This window comes from Nycticebus coucang, chromosome 17, assembly GCF_027406575.1.
Source record: "Nycticebus coucang isolate mNycCou1 chromosome 17, mNycCou1.pri, whole genome shotgun sequence".
Classification (NCBI taxonomy): Eukaryota; Metazoa; Chordata; class Mammalia; order Primates; family Lorisidae; genus Nycticebus; species Nycticebus coucang.
In genome coordinates, this window is record NC_069796.1 from 44,770,956 (window position 1) to 44,787,500 (window position 16,545).

Below are 16,545 nucleotides of genomic sequence, written 5' to 3' on the forward strand. Positions count from 1 at the left end.
TAATACAGAGGTTTGGATTACCCCTGAGAGTGAGATCAGTAAGACGGCTGAATAGGAAGCCCCAAACCCTCATTTCCCCACAAAGACAATGACCCAACATTGAACATATGAATCAAATATCCTTCATGAGAATACCAGAAACGAATTGAGAGATGGCAGAACCCTAGTCAAGTGCAAAGCCCAGAAGAGCTGCACCAAAGCAGATATGAAAGTTCATTGCTTTGCCCACAATAGCTTCCTCCCACTCAGCACAGAACAGCACAATTGGGAAAACCTCCCAATTCCTGGCTTCTCCCTCAGAAGGCAGAGAGAAGAGCTAAATGTATACCCAACATTCTCACTTTCTCAGGGTCTGCCCAATGGTATGACTCAGAGTGCTGAAGGAAATGGCAATATACTTTCAGAAGCAAGCATAGCAACTTGATACAGCACTAAAAGAGTCTGAAGTACCTCAGACTGACACCAAAGGGAACAAGAGATTATGCACTCTTGAGAATAGGGGCAGATCTTTAAATGGAAAAGCAGAAAACCAGAGAAAACGCATCTCTGAAAAAACTTTAAGGCCCCCAAAGCCTCTAGCTGGCATGATTGGTGAAGGTCTTCCCCTATAGAAAAGCAGTCCACAAAGACTAAGAAAAGTGACTGTTCTTTCATATGCTGAAACCACAACAAAAGATCAAAAGGCATACACAGAAACAAGGGAACATGGGTCAGTCAAAATAAATCTCTGGAAACCAACCCTAAAGAAACAGAGATTAAAAATTACCTTACAAAGAATTTGAAGTTACCATCTTAAAAATGCTCAAGTGGCTCGGCACCTGTAGCTCAGTGGCTAGAGCACAGGCCATACACACCGGGGCTGGCAGGTTCGAACATGGCCAGAGTCTGCCAATGACAACTACAACAACAACAAAAAAAAAAAAAATTGCCAGGCCTTGTGGTGAGCGCCTCTAGCCCTAGCTATTAGAGTGGCTGAGGCAAGAGAATCCCTTATGCCCAAGAGTTTGAGGTTGCTGTGAGCTGTGTCACACTCTACTGAGGGTGACATGATGAGACTCTATCCCCAAAAATAAAATTATCTATGAATTAAAAGAGAATGCAAATAAACTAAATGAAATTAGGAAAATGATGCATGACTATAATTAAAAAATTAACAAAGAGAAACTATAGAAAAAGAAAACCAAATAAAAATTTAAAAGCTGAAGAACACAGTAAATGAATTGGAAAAATTCACTAGAAAGGTGAGGCTTAATTAAGCAGAAGAAAAAAATCAACAACAGGCTTAATTAAGCAGAAGAAAAAAAAATCAACAAATCACCTAGAAGATAGGTGATTTGAAATTATGAAGTCAGAGGACTTCAAAGAAAAAAATAATTTAAAAAATGAAGAGAGCCTGAGCATCAAGCAAATTAGTATACACCTTATGGGAGTCTCAGAAAGAAAAAAAGAACAAGAAAGAGGTAGAATGCCTATTTGAAGAATAATGGCTGAAAACTTCCCAAATTTGAGGAAGGAAATGGGCATACAAATTTAAGAAGCTCAATGAACTTTAACTAAGTTAAATCCAATGAGACTGACACCAAGACACATTATAATCAAACTGTTAAAAGTCACAAAGAGAGGCTCGGCACCTGTACCACAGTGGTTATGGCACCAGCCAAATACACCGAGGATGGCGGATTCGGACCCAGCCCGGGCCACTTAGACAACTGCAACAAAAAGTAGCCAGGTGTTGTGGCGGGCGCCTATAGTCCCAGCTACTTGGCGGCTGAGGCAAGAGAATTGCTTAAGCCCAAGAGCTTGAGGTTGCTGTGAGCTGTGATGCTACAGCACTCTACTGAGGGCAACATAATGAGACTCTGTCTCAAAAAAAAGTCACAAAGAGAATATCTTGTGAACATTAAGAGAAAAGCAACTCATCAAGTAAAAGGGAATAAAATTTTCAGTGTATTTCTCAGCAGAAAGTTTGCAAGCCAGAAGAGAATAAAATGATATACTCAAAATGCTGAAAGAAAAAAAAACTACAAATCAAGAATGTTATATCTGGCAAACCTATCCTTCAAAAATGAGAGAAATTTACACTTTCTGACATAAACAAAAGCTGAGGGAGTTCATCAGCACCATAAGTTTGGATTACACTTAATTCTGCTTCATTCATTCATTTGTTCAAAACACAGACTGCATGGCTATTATGCAAAGCACCAGACTGAGTGCTAGAGACCCACAAGAGATGGTCTCTGTCCTCCACGATCTCACTGATGAGTAGAAAAGACAAATAGACAAACGGAAGAGTGTCAGCAAATGGAGGCAAAGCATTCTAACACAGAAAAATCACAAGGACCCAGACAAGGAGATGTGAAGAAACAGAAAAATGTCTAATGATCCAAGAGTTACGCGTATCTGAAAATGCCCAGTACATACTAAGGAGCTTGATAAATTCTTCCCATAGGAATGACTGGAACATAAGATGGGTGTGAGAGATGTGAAGAAATGGGGCTGAAAGGATAAGCAGAGACAAGATTGCAAATGGTGTCAGGCTGAGCAGTTCAAATTTTATCCCGAGGACACCAGGTGTCAGGCACAGATTAACAGTTACATGTGCACCACTGACTAAAAGGCTTGCTGCCCCTCAATAGGCTTTAAATCTCCTATCCCCCTTTTTCAGCATAGTGCTTACATTCAACGACTGCAGCATTTGTTAAATGAATGAATTCATTTCTTCATGATCAAAAATATTCAGTAAGGAAAATATTTGCCCAGCCTTCTTATATTTCGACGGAAAGGAAATGGCAATAAAGATACCTATGCAGGGCGGTGCCTGTGGCTCAGTAGGTAGGGCGCCGGCCCCATATACCGAGGGTGGCAGGTTCAAACCCAGCCCCGGCCAAACTGCAACAAAAAAAATAGCCGGGCCTTGTGGCGGGCACCTGTAGTCCCAGCTACTCGGGAAGCTGAGGCAAGAGAATCGCTTAAGCCCAGGAGTTGGAGGTTGCTGTGAGCTGTGTGAGGCCACGGCACTCTACCGAGGGCCATAAAGTGAGACTCTGTCTCTACAAAAAAAAAAAGATACCTATGCATATATTTACATGTACATACGCACTGATGTGTGAACACACGCACACTGAAACAAAAAAAAAAATACTGAAGAAATACTGAATCAAACAGAACTGTGTGATTTAAAAAATGGTTATTAAAACCTCCTAATTAGACCTCTTCTCAAATAGTGGTAGCCTCTACATTCAGATCATGCACAGAAGGAAACCTTCAGAAACCTTCAGAACTCCTCTTTCCTTCTCCCTGCCTCCCCTCTTTCCCCTCTCTCTCTCTTTCTCTTTCTCTCTCTCTCTCTCTCTCTCTCTCTCTCTCACACACACACACACACACACACACACACACACAGAGTTATGCCATCCACTCTGGCATAAATAGCTTCAGTCTAAGCAGCTTCCACCTCTTAGATTTAAACCTATTTAAAAATGATTTGCTCATGTAAAACTATATCCCAGTGACACTAATCTTTTCCGTCTTTATTCTGGATTAGTCAGAGTGGAATTCTACAGTGATTTTAATATTTAAAAATGAAAAGTTGAACAGTCTCACACTCTTGGGAGAGAGGCACTCTTTAGTCCTCAGTCCTCAAGGCAAGTGTAGGTGAGGGATTAATAAAAGTCTTTCTCACATCATATTCTAACCAATACTTCTTTCTACCACTTAGGGAGAAGTAAGCCCTCAGAAAAGCACTCTCAGGGTTTGCCCACACATCAGAGAATAAAAGGGCAGTAAAGCAGGGTCATGGCCTTGCCATCAACCAGATGAGAGTTTATCCTATTATATTTTAAGACTTCTAGAAAAGAAAACATTGCTCTCTCCTTCAATAACTCATTGACAAAGCACATCAGACATTTTTTTCTTCCTACACACAGCTAACCTAAATCCTTCATTCCAGAATTAGTCTCCATTTCAGGTCCTGTGCAAAACACAGCAGTTTACACAACAATGTACTGTTTAATTTCAGTTCTATTTACAAAAAGAAAGAAAAATGGATGGATAAACGGTCAGGTGGGTAAACGGACAGAGCTGAAATGTTAACAGGATCCCTGGCCATTAAAATTGCAAGTGCTATTTATTTACTTTGTTCTTGTTTTTAGTGGTTTGAAATTTTTCTATGATATATTGCTTCAGCAATCACCAAAAAATAATAATAATTACGTCTTGAGTATCACTTATATTTGAATAAGGCATTTAATTTAAAAGGATGTGCCTTTATACCATTTTTAGCAAATCTACAACCTAACTCCTGGCTTGCCCTTCACTTAAAAATCTCAATAAATCATTTCTTGGCTTTTCTTTTCTCATGATCTATAATCTCAGTTCTTTGTGCCTGTTGTCCTAAGGCTTTCTCTCCACCCCACACTTGAAGTCTACACTGTTTCACTCAAGACAGTAAAGATGATTCACATTTTCCTACACCTGTCCATCATCTCTGAAAAGCCTAAAGAAAGGACTGCATTGCATTTGGGATGTTATATAATCAGGCGCATACTTACTCCTCAAAAACCTGCACAGTATGTTATGTATCACACTGTATTACCTCTGAGGTTTTATGCTTTCAGATTTTCTCTCTTTTATACATGAAGAAACTGTGGTAACGAGAAGTTAAATAGTTCGCCCAGGGTCATATAGCTTGATGTCATGAAGATTCATCATCTACCACCTCAAAACCCTAGTCCTTCTCTTATCTCAGTGAATAACATGATCATCCTTCTAGTCCATGAAATCAGAAACCTTAGCAATGTGTTAACTGGTTCCCTCTCAATAATCAATCTAACCAGACTGTGTTTATTTTATTTCTAATGTCCCTCAATAATTCATGTCCCTCTCTTCCTGGCTACTGCTACTGCCTGGGCTTAACACAGTATATTCTCTCTCTCTCTCTCTCTCTCTCTCTCTCTCAGCTGCCCCCAAAAGGCGTCCTTGTCTCTAATATAGATTCCCTGTATTCCACACTACTCAAAATCAGCTTCCCAAACACACAATAATCATGTCACAGACTGTTTACACACTAAGCATAATGTCGACACACTCAGTTTTAGAGACTCAGCCATAGTGTTGCATGTAGCTGGGTTTTGTTCATTTTCATTGCTGCATAGTGTTCTACTGACTAAAAACACTTCAAATGACTTATCCAATCTACTGCAGATGACATAATGAGTGGATCCAGTTTAAAGCTATTATCAACAGTGCTGTTATAAAAATGTTTACAATGCATCCAGATACATTTGTGCATGAGTGTCTTTAGAGTGTCTAACAGTAAATTATCTGGGCAATTGGACATGCACAGTTTCAGGATATAATGCCAAATGTGTTACTAAATAGTTGTATCTGTTTTTTCTTCATTGAGTCCTCAATTCCAATTGCAACAACTAGCATATGGTAATAAACCAATAATGTATTTAGTAAGGAAAAGACAGAGAGAAGAGGGAGGGTAAGAAGCAAAAGAGAAGAGAAAAGGGAGAAGGAAAAGAAGGGGAGAAGTTTATAGTACATCTCACTACTATCGGGGAAATTGAGCCAAATGTCTCAGGAGTTCCAATGGCTCAGGTCAGTAGGGGGCAGCCTTCACCTGGCTGAAGGACAAACCTCCCCCAGAATCTGGGAATGAGGCTTGCTCATTCAAACAGGGCCTGTATCTGAGTCACATCATTGCTTTGTCCACTCAAAGGATCTAATTCAACACAGAACACAAGAGAATCATGACACAGAAAGCACAACTCAAATCTCAAAACACTTTTGTGAAAAATGAACAGTAGTTTATACAATCAGTCATTTAAAATTTTGTTTCTTCTGGCTTTGGGAAAATAAAGAAGTTCAGGGGAAATATAGATCAGGAATTAATCCCCAGAGCACGCAGCCACCAGCTCTGAATCCTCAAAACAGCAGTTTCCAGGAAAGCAAAAGCTCTTAATGAGATTCTATCCTTGAATTATTGACTGGTTAGGTATGGCAAATCTTCCCTAATTGTTTTCATGATGTGAATCTAATTAAAGTGCCTTTGAAGGGGAAAAAAGGTTCCACAGATACTCTTGTGATGACATCTAAGTTCTAATCACGGAGTTTCTGGCATTATCCTGGAACCCCACAGAAAGAGAGGTGCCCCAGAGGAAATAAAGGCCCTTCAGGTCAGACTGCCCATTCACTCCCTGCCCCATTCCCTGAGTCTAGCACTGCTGCGCGCACTGTCAACTCTGCCCCACCCCACCAGGGTAGGTAGTCTCACCTATGCTATCTCGGAGACCCAGTGCAAGATACAGAGCTGGCAATAAATGCTACACAGTTTTCAACTTTAACATATATAGTCATGCTTATAAATATATACTGTACCTAGGTGTGTGTATACAGCACACACACTCTATATGGCTACAAGACAGGATTAAGGGTGTACTTCCTGGATTTAGACCATTTAAATTTGCATGTCAACCCATCTTACCTATCCACCTAAATAGCTAAGTTCCTGAAGCTCTGGGAAGCTCGGTCTCCTCTGTAAAATGGGCTTATACCTATTTAATGAGTTGTTCCAAGGTTGAAAAAAAGTGACATGTGCAAAGCACTCAAAGTAATATGTGTAAGCACTCAACAAACATTAATTAATAATACTAACACTAATAATAATGCTATTCTACTACTGGCACCATTATTATTCCAATTTACAGTAAGATGAGCACAGTGGCTGAGAATTTAAATGGCCACGGTGCAAATCCATTTCCAGTGACCTCCAAGTCCCTGTCCTTCATTAACTTCTAAGTGGCAAGCAATCACCATAAACCACTTGGCAATGAACCCTTCCCCTTCTGGCATTCAAAGTGCTTGGAGATGAAGCCTCCCATCTGTTCAGCCTTCTCTCCAACCCTGCTACCCCGCACTCTGCACAGCAGCCCTATGAGACCACACACCCTGCCATCCCCCCAGCCTCCTCTCCCAGAGCACTTTCCCTCAGAGCTGCTCTGCTAACCCATCTCATGAACCAATACATTGTCACCTAAATTATTAACGATGAGCGTCTGCAGGGTACACCTGACACTAAGGAATAAATCAAATGGTAGAGCCTCGGAACCTTCGCTTTCTACTTTAAGGAAGTCTGGCTCTGTCTCTTAAAACAAAGAACTTAAGAACTGATCATTATTAATACCAATAACACTTTTTACTAGCCTAATAAGGTGGGTAATATTAACCCCAATTTGCTGATTTAAAAAACTGAGGCTCAAAGAGACAAACTTGCTTATCGTGGCACAAAAATATACAATAGCTATTGTATGTAGATTATAACAAAAAGAACAGAAACGAATATTCTAAAAATAAGTGACAAGGCTACTATTTGAATCCATACAGTTAACTTCAGATCCCAAATCCCTTCCCACAATCGTATTACCTAGATGAGTGTCTATTCAGTGAAACCTGCTGGTATCCTAAGTTGGTGGGTAAAGCCTCAGAATATAGAAGTTTGTGAACCAGCCCAACTGGAGGCTGCTCTTGGAATATCAGACCCGCCAGTGCATGCATCCAGTCACGGCTGGCTTCATGAGTGTTTGACCTAAGTGGTCACCCAGCACTCAGCACGTAGGAAGGCCACACACTGGCTGAATACTTCATTATCATTGCCTTGAAATTCTTAGTCACTTTGAACAAGGGGATTTCATTTTCATTTTGCATTGGGCCAAACATATTACATAGCTGTTCGTGACCACAATTTACATATAGGTCTATACAACTGCCATGCCTCTGAGGAGTCTTCTGAGAGGCTTAGGAATAAATGCTTAAGTTTAGCCAAGACTTAATAAAGGCCTGAAACAAACCCCTTGGTCCCATAAACTTTACTTCTCTTAGATAAGGGCTTACAACAGCCGGTCAAGAGATTCATCACGTCATTATACATATAAACAAATAATTGTAAACAATGTAAATGCCCAATAACTAAGATTTGATACACAATGAAACATATGAACATCCATAAAAAAAAAAATCAGTAAAACATGATACATTTAATAAAGGAATGACAGTCTCAAATAAGCTACTGTAAAAGCCAAAAAACTATACATAGCATGATTCCATGTTTGTATGTTTGGATAATTTTTCTGCAGAACGAGTAATAAATTCTAACAAATGCAGAATGCTTATACAATGGAATGCTGCACAGCAATCGGAAAGAACAGACTCTTAATACACAAAAAAATGCTGCTCACACAGAAACACTGTTGAACAAGAGAAAACTGATACAACAGATTATGTACTGTAGAATTCCATTCCGTGTGACCGCAAACAACAGGCAAAACTAATGTATAAAAACAGAGATCAGAATGTGGTTTTCTCTCAGCTCTCTAAGAAGCACCCAACACCGAGGAAGCCATGAACATATCCCTGGTTTTTTCTTGTATTTTCTGTTTTAAAATAAACACATGATACTTATGGGGGAAATGAGGGTAGGGGATTTTTAAATGTTTAATTCTTGGAGTTAACACTCATCCAAAGTAGACCCATGTGAGGCCCAGGAGGTTTTCCTGTCTCCAGACAAGTGGTCATGGAGTCACTGACCAGGGAGGGGAAATGGAACAGAACCAGCTAGGAATTATCAGCTGAACTCCTTGGAGTGCCACAACCCCTTTGAAGCTAGACACATAGAATATGGAGCAGCCTCCAGCATGGGAGAAAAATCTCCAAATTTAACCATGACCGCAAACCTGCAAACTGAACTCAGTCTTTCCATTTTATTTTCCATCTCTTTACTTAGCTACCAATATTAGCCTAGATGATAATTGAGTTCCCAGGTGCCAATTCTCTGCCTGACAGGGGAGGTAAACCCTGAGTCTAGAGAGGTCGTCACCAAGTTTCTCCCTGTTGGCTCAAAATCTTTAGTTGTTCTGCATAACAATGCCTGGTTAACAAAATATTATCATCTTTAATACCCCACCTCTTTATTTCCTATAGATACAAAAGCTAGCCAAACAAAATAAAGAGAAAACTTAATTCCATAAGAGCAGAGAATACAACATATTTTGACACTAATCAGCTCACTTAAGTCTCTCTTCCTGCTTCCTTTTCACTGATAATTCTTGCATAAATTCAATAGCGCCCTGTCTGATTTTTGCTAAACTATTCAACAGGGTGTTTCTGCTGAAAAATGTTTACTGTTTCCTGAAGAGCCAGATGATCATTAACCAGTTCTGCTTTAGATTACCACAAACTTTGCAAAAATAGAGTTCCAAAAGGAGTGCCAGCTGTATGTCCCCCACTGAGACCACAAGACACTGACTTTTATTTGGGCTCCCAAACCCAGCTAGTCAAAAGATTCACCAGAACTTGAAAAAATGTTGACAATCAGGAGCTAGCCCAGGCCTACAAAACTAGAATTAACACAATAAATCCACATTTTTAACCTTCTTCCTGAACCCTGGACCAGTACACAACTCCAACAACTCAAAGGACAGAAGAGAATGATTTAAAAAGTCAATAGGCATGCACTTGGACACATTTATGCATCATCAAACAAGGATATATTCTGAGAAATGTGCCATTCAGTGATGTCCTTGTTGGGAGGATTTCATAGAGTACACTTACACAAACCTAGATGGCCTAACCTACCACACACGCAGGCTATATGATACAGCATTGCTCCACGTCACTGTACTGAATGCTGCAGGCCACTATAATGCAGTAGGAAGTACTGTGTAGCTAACCATACTTAAACATAGGAAAAGTACAGTGAAAATGCAGTGTTACCAATATATACCATATAAAAAAAACAGGTACACCTGTATACCTGTACAGAGCACTCAACATGAATGGAGTTTGCAGGCTGAAGGTTGCTGAGTCTGTGGGTGAGTGTCGGTGAAGGCCTCGGGCAGCACTGACACTACTGCAGACTTTATAAACACTTAGGCTATACTAAAGGTTTTTAAAAATGTTTTCTTTATTTCTTCAATAATCAATTAACTTTAGCTGACTATAACTTTTTTCTTTATAAATTTTTCAATTTTTTTAACTTTTTGACTTTTGTAATAGCACTTAGCTTAAAACACAAATACATTGTACAGCTGTACAAAAATATTTTCTTCCTTCCTATCCTTAATTCTATATGGAGCTTTTTTCTATACTTAAAATGTTTTTTAATTTTTTAATGTTCTGCCTAAAACTAAGACACAAATACACATTGATATCACTGTCTTCCATAGGTTGTTCCACTGCATGGTCTTCAGGGGAAATAACACACATGGTGCTGTTATCTCCTGTGATAATGATGCCTTCTTCTGGAATACTTCTTGACAGATCTGCCTGACGCTAATTTATAGTTAACTTGATTTATGAGTAAGAGTATGCTTTAAAATAATGATAAAAAGTATAGTATAGTAAATACATAAACTAGTAACACAGTCATTTATCATAATTATCAAGTATTACGTACTATACATAATTGCACGTGCTAGCCTTTTATACAGCTGGCAGCGCAGATTTGTTGATACTAACATCACCACAAACACACGAGTAATGCATTGTGCTATGACGTTATGATGGCCATGGGGTCACTAAGCAATAGGGATTCTTCAGCTTCACCATTATTATGTGCTCTGCTGTTCACTGAAATGTTGTAATGCAGTGCATGACAGTATTTCAAAAGGTCTCACTTATAAATACCATAGATTGCTCTCCTGGCTAAACATCACAGTGTCTAACTCAATTATCACCTCCCTTCTCAGTAAAACAGCTTACTCCACTTTTCAAATTTAGTACTTTTCAACAGCCACAGCACTTTGAAGATGACGTTTATTCACCATTATTTCTAACACTTTACATTTATTCAGTGCTTTATACTCTCCAAGTCTAAGCAGTCCCATTTGTCATCTTATTAAGGCTTCACATCACTCTAGGACAGTGGTTCTCAACCTTCCTAATGCCGTGACCCTTTAATACAGTTTCTCATGTAGCAACGAAAGTAGTTTTATGGTTAGGGGTCACCACAACATGAGGAACTGAGCTCTAAGAGGAAGCTCAGGCCACCTTTATCCCATTTCCCAGAGTCAAAAAGCACACAAGTGACCAAGCAGAAACAAGAAGAGATGTCTCCATCCTACAGGCTCAAGATTCCCTCCAGGTGGCATTTCCTACCAAGTCCTATCAGACCTTTGCAGTCCGCACTTATCGCTCCGACCAGTTTCTTCTCTGCTCCCTTCCCTCCCCTCATTTCAATTTCAGCCCAGAAGTGCTATCTGCATCCCTTTGAGCAGATTTTCTTTCATCCCTCACTGGACAAATGACCATAGAACACCCTCTGTGAGCCAAGCACTGTGCTATATACTGGGGACACAGAGGGGAAGCTGTGACCTCAGTGCACAGCCACTAACAGACAATGAGACCAGGATGAGAAACAGAGAAGACCTGATTATATGAACATAAACACCGAAAGGACAGTCTTAGTAAGCCAAAAATAAAGCTCCAGCCCAGATGTCATATTTGTACATAAAGGGCCTTGATACTTCGCTCTTCATAACTGGCAGTGCTTTCTGCTAATTGTTTGATCACCCACTGGTACCCTGGAAATCAAGGTCAATATAAGCACAGAGAGTCATGTGTTGGGACAAATGCAGTGGAATTTATTCAGGCTGTTAAATAACAACACCCTCAGGCCCTTTAACACCAGGGTTGGGCTTAGAAATAACTCTTAAGTAAGTCAACAAAGCCAGAATATTTCAAGACTTTGCTAACATCAAGTCTAGAGGTCAATCAAAAAGGCCAGTGCCAGCTTTAAAAACACACAAAATCACCAAACTGTCAAATTTGATCCTAGAATAAAATAAAAATATTCCAGAGCAGGGGAAAAAAAATAGACAAAAATGCCCCCAAATTAGCCCTTGACACATACAAATTAAACTATTTGTGATTTACCACATGAATACTCAAGACTTGAAATGTTTTCATCCAGAAATTCAAAAATAAAAAATTCCAAGTTATATACCTATTAATTAGAATAAAGAATATTCATATGAGTAACTTTGATAATAAAGAAAATTTATTGAACTAATAAATTTTATGAACAGCTGCTCATCCCCATTAATTGAATCTCTGTGTAAAGTTTGATTTTGGCTTTTGTTTTTTACTGTGATCCAGGAGGAATTTCTTTGATATTTTATAAATGTTTAATCAACATATCTGAGGAATATAGTCAACATCATTAACACATACCTTGCTAAACTGAGCATTTTTTTTCTTGAGACAGAGTTTCACTCTGTCGCCCCTGGCTAGAGTACCCCAGGCTAGAGCGCCAGGGCATCATAGCTCAGAGCAACCTCCAAGTGCTGGGCTCAAGCAATCCTCTTGCCTCAGCCTCCCCAGTAGTTGGGACTACAGGAGCCCACTGTGATGCCTGGCTAGTTTTTCGATCTTTTTTTATTTCAAATTAATATGAGGGTACAAATTTTTAGATTACATTGTTTTCACTTCTAAGGTAAAATTCAAGTTGTAGTTGAGCTCTTCACCCAGCATACCCTCACAATAGGTGAGATCCCACCAAATACCTTCCTTCCCCTCTTCTCTGCCCTCCCCCTTGCTAAACTATACTTGTGTATCATTCATGTGGGCGTGTAGTTCTTTGTATATTGGTCTCATATTAGTATTGAGTACATTGGATTTTTTTTTTCCATTCTTGTGATACTTTACTAAAAAGAATGTTTTAACTCCATCCAGGTAAACACGAAAGATGTAAAGTCTCTATCTTTTCTTATGGCTGAATAGTGGAGAGGGGGTCTTAATATTGCTCAGGCTGGTCTGGAACTCTTGAGCTCAAGCAATCCATCCACCTTGGCCTTCCAGAGTGCTAGGATTATAGGCTGAGCTGCCACGCTGAGCATTTTTAATCTTAGAAACCAGGTTTGTAAACATCAGAGGGCAAGTGGAAGCTCTTAAACATGGGAAGGTGATGACATGGCTGCACTGAGCATGGAAAAATAATCTTGTTACTCAACAAAAAAAAAAAAGAAAGAAAGAAATCTTTATTCTAATTAATTGGTATATAACAAAAAATATAGTTATGAGGAAAAAGCAAAGCCCAAGAAAATACTTCTACATGATAATTATCTTTTAGAATTACATTACAGTACTTATGAAAAGTCAATGTCTATTTTGTTAAAACCAAAGCAAATGCATGTCAATTACATTCTTGCATAGTATAATAAAAATCTATTATAAGGAAAAGGAGAATCAATAAGAAAGGAACCAAAACCAACAAATAAATACATTTTAAAGGACTTATGAAAACTCAAGAGTAAGAAATTAATAAGCCTATCTCAGAATATAAAGTTTCAGAGGGCAGAAACCATGACCTTTTTCCTTCCTTCTGAAAAATCCGAAACAATATATTCCATTCTACATTTTCCAAAGTAAATGCCTGTGTCCTGTTCTGTATAATCAAGCACATTCCCATAAGAGATGACTTTAATTTTTTTTAATTTCAGATTAAGATTTACCTTTTAATGTTCTGATTTGGCCCAAGAGTCCTAAGGCAAAGCAGAGCACTAGCGTGGCATCTCTGATTCTAAACACACGGGGAGGTCATCAGAGTGCCTGTGCGACCTCCTGACTCTACAACAGCCATGGTCCCTGCGTGAACCCAGAAGAGAACCAGAAAATGGAAGTATTCAGTCCACGTCATCAAGGGCTTGCTTTGAACCCTGAATATTATTCTCTCTAGAGCTTAAATCCCACTCTAGGAACCAAAATATAAAGTTCCTAGTTTCATGACTCTGTAGTCGAGGGGCTTATACCCCCAGAGACACGTACTGCAGGAATGTAAAACCCCAACATCAACTTGTTCCTGCAGTGTAATGGTAAAGAATTACTAGCACCGCTTTTACCTTCAAACAAATACAAGCTGAGAATTAGAATCGAAAGACATGGGAATTTTTAAGATGATGATAATAACAACAATAAAAGTAATAATACGAAATGCTAATGTTAACCGGCCACTATGGCCGGCACTATTCTGTACTCTCTCTATGAGCATCTTCATTTAATTCTCACAACAACCCCTGAGAGAGGAATATCATCTCCATCACACAGATGAGGAAACTGAGGCTTAATGAAGTGAATTGTGCAAGAGCTTATAACTACCATTTCAGAAGCAGGATTCTAACCCAAAAGACTGCTCAGTTCCTGAGGAGACAGGAGAGACCCGTGCATGCCTGGGGGAGCAAGCCAGTCATATAAACAAAGCAGATCTGTAAACGGATGAACAACTGAACTAGGAGACAGAGACTGAGGCTGCCTCAGGTCTCCCTGGCTCCTACCTCTTGGGAAGCCCAATCACTAGTATAGAAATACCCCTGTGGGCGGCGCCTGTGGCTCAAGGAGTAGGGCACCTGCCCCATATGCGGGAGGTGGCGGGTTCAAACCCAGCCCCGGCCAAAAACCACAAAAAAAAAAAAAAGAAAGAAACATCCCTGTAATCACCTGCAGTAGTGAGTTTCTGTTACTTCCAAAGCAAAATAAAGACAATGGGCAATGCAGTGAAAAGAAAACATGAAGAGAAAAAAAATTGTGCAGTGTCCCCTTCCACTGTACTCCAGTTACATTTGTTCAGGTACCAACCCCTTCTCCATGCAGCCATGTGACACGGGGAGCTGCCCTCACCCCAGCTCCAGGGACAGATCCCCAAGGTCAGGGCCAGTTAGCCCAAATCATTCCTCTGATCATGCTGATTGGTGGGAGCTGGTGGTCTAAGTTGACGCGATCAGTCTCTGGGGAAGGACTTTTTCCCCCATGGTTGGGAGACAGGTTCCCTCCCTTCTCATAGCTGTTTACCTCACCAAAGTTGGACACCAGAATAGGTTCATCCTAGTTGCTGCTGGCAGTGATGAGGAACCCAAACTTTATTTACATATGTATATGTATATATGGATACACAAGGAAAAGTAGAGCCAAACTAATAACAGCTATGAAAATACAACCCATTCGGTTATGAGATAATACAGTTCCTGAGTGAAAGGAAGGACAACATCATTGCCAACAGCCTAGATTCTGAAGCCAAACTGCCCATGTGTGAATCTGGCACAGCCACTCCCTGGTCCTCTTACCTGGTACAAGTTGACTTCTCTCAGCCCCAGTTTATAAAAACAGGGATAACAGTTCCAACTTCGTAGGGTCTTATAAAGTTTAAATGAATTTATACATAGAGAGAGAGAGAGCAGTGCCTGCTACATAGCAAACATACATAAGGAATGGCTGGTATTGTCTGAGTCAAGGCTTCTGCTATTTACACTGATACAGAGGGAGGAGTGAAGTAAATACAGGAAGACTTCTCTGGGGCATGGGTGCCAACATGGGCTCTGCAAGAGTCAGCTGAGTGAGAAATGGCACATCACTCTATCTTCAGAAAAGGATAGAAACTCCATTGCATAAAAACTACAAGAAGAAATGCTGGATGGAGTTGGTAAAGGAAGAAAGCATATTATTAATAGAAGTATCCAGATGTGTGACAATACAGATGGGGAAACACCAGTGTAGCTCTTGCACCAGAAGGTGCCACATCTGCAGAGATGTCAGTGGGAAGCCAGAATCAGGTCTACGTAAAGAGAGCAAGTTTTAGTGAGTTCTACAGGAAACACATTTCGAGCCCATCTCTGATTTGAGCTGACAGGCCATACACAGGGACAGAACAGCATCTGGTTTCTTGTCACATACCCACACCTGCTAACCAACATGCAGCTTGAAGGTCTAATTTTAGGCTCAGCAGTCATGACAGCATTTTTTTGCTCTTTAAAAAAAAGTCATCTAGACTTCACCTTTCGAGTGCAGTGACTAGCCATTACTCTCAGACTTCCTAGAAAAGGAAGGAAATTAAAGTAATAATGCGTCCTTCTTTCTTTGATGCCCTCCCAATCACCCACTCATTTAGAATGTCTGCCTCAATGCCTTTCTAAATCCATGTCAAGAGCTAAAAGAAAGTAAGATCTCTAGAGTCCGGATCACAGCTTTCAGCACATCAGCCCCTGCTCAGAAATCTTCATAGGTCTGCTTGTTGCTGAAAGGACAAAACCCATTCTTCGTATCTGGGACCCAAAGCACTCTACAGACTGAGATTAGTCCACCCTCTAGAAATGTTCATACTCCTGCCTCACTGTTTTACACAAGGTGAAATCTATTATACCTGGATTCATATCTTGGCTTAGCCATTTACTGAGTGTGTCACCTTGGGCAAGTTGTCTAACCTGAGCCTCCAAAACAACACTCATGAATGATCTGGCTTTGACCTTGACATGGTAGGAATCAATATTAGCCTGCTATGTCAGTGATATAAAAGATGGTGTTCTGGAGAGGATTAGATTATAATAAACCGAAAAGAAAGAAAAGGAAAGGAAAAAAGTATAATTGTTCAAATCTTTTATAGAAGAGTCTGGTTATATGTACCAAAATATAAAATGCACATTACCTTTGACCCAGAAATCCCACTTTGCTCAATCTACCCTAAAAGGTATTTGAGTAAGTGGAAAAATATGTCATATAGAG

At 39.8% G+C, this 16,545-nt stretch overlaps 1 protein-coding gene across 8 annotated transcripts in view; it reads right to left on the bottom strand.

Annotated features, from left to right (window-relative positions):
* Nucleotides 1–16,545, bottom strand: part of PRELID2 (PRELI domain containing 2) — a 108,000-nt gene that overhangs the window by 35,538 nt on the left and 55,917 nt on the right. The gene's annotated exons all lie outside the window — the stretch shown is intronic.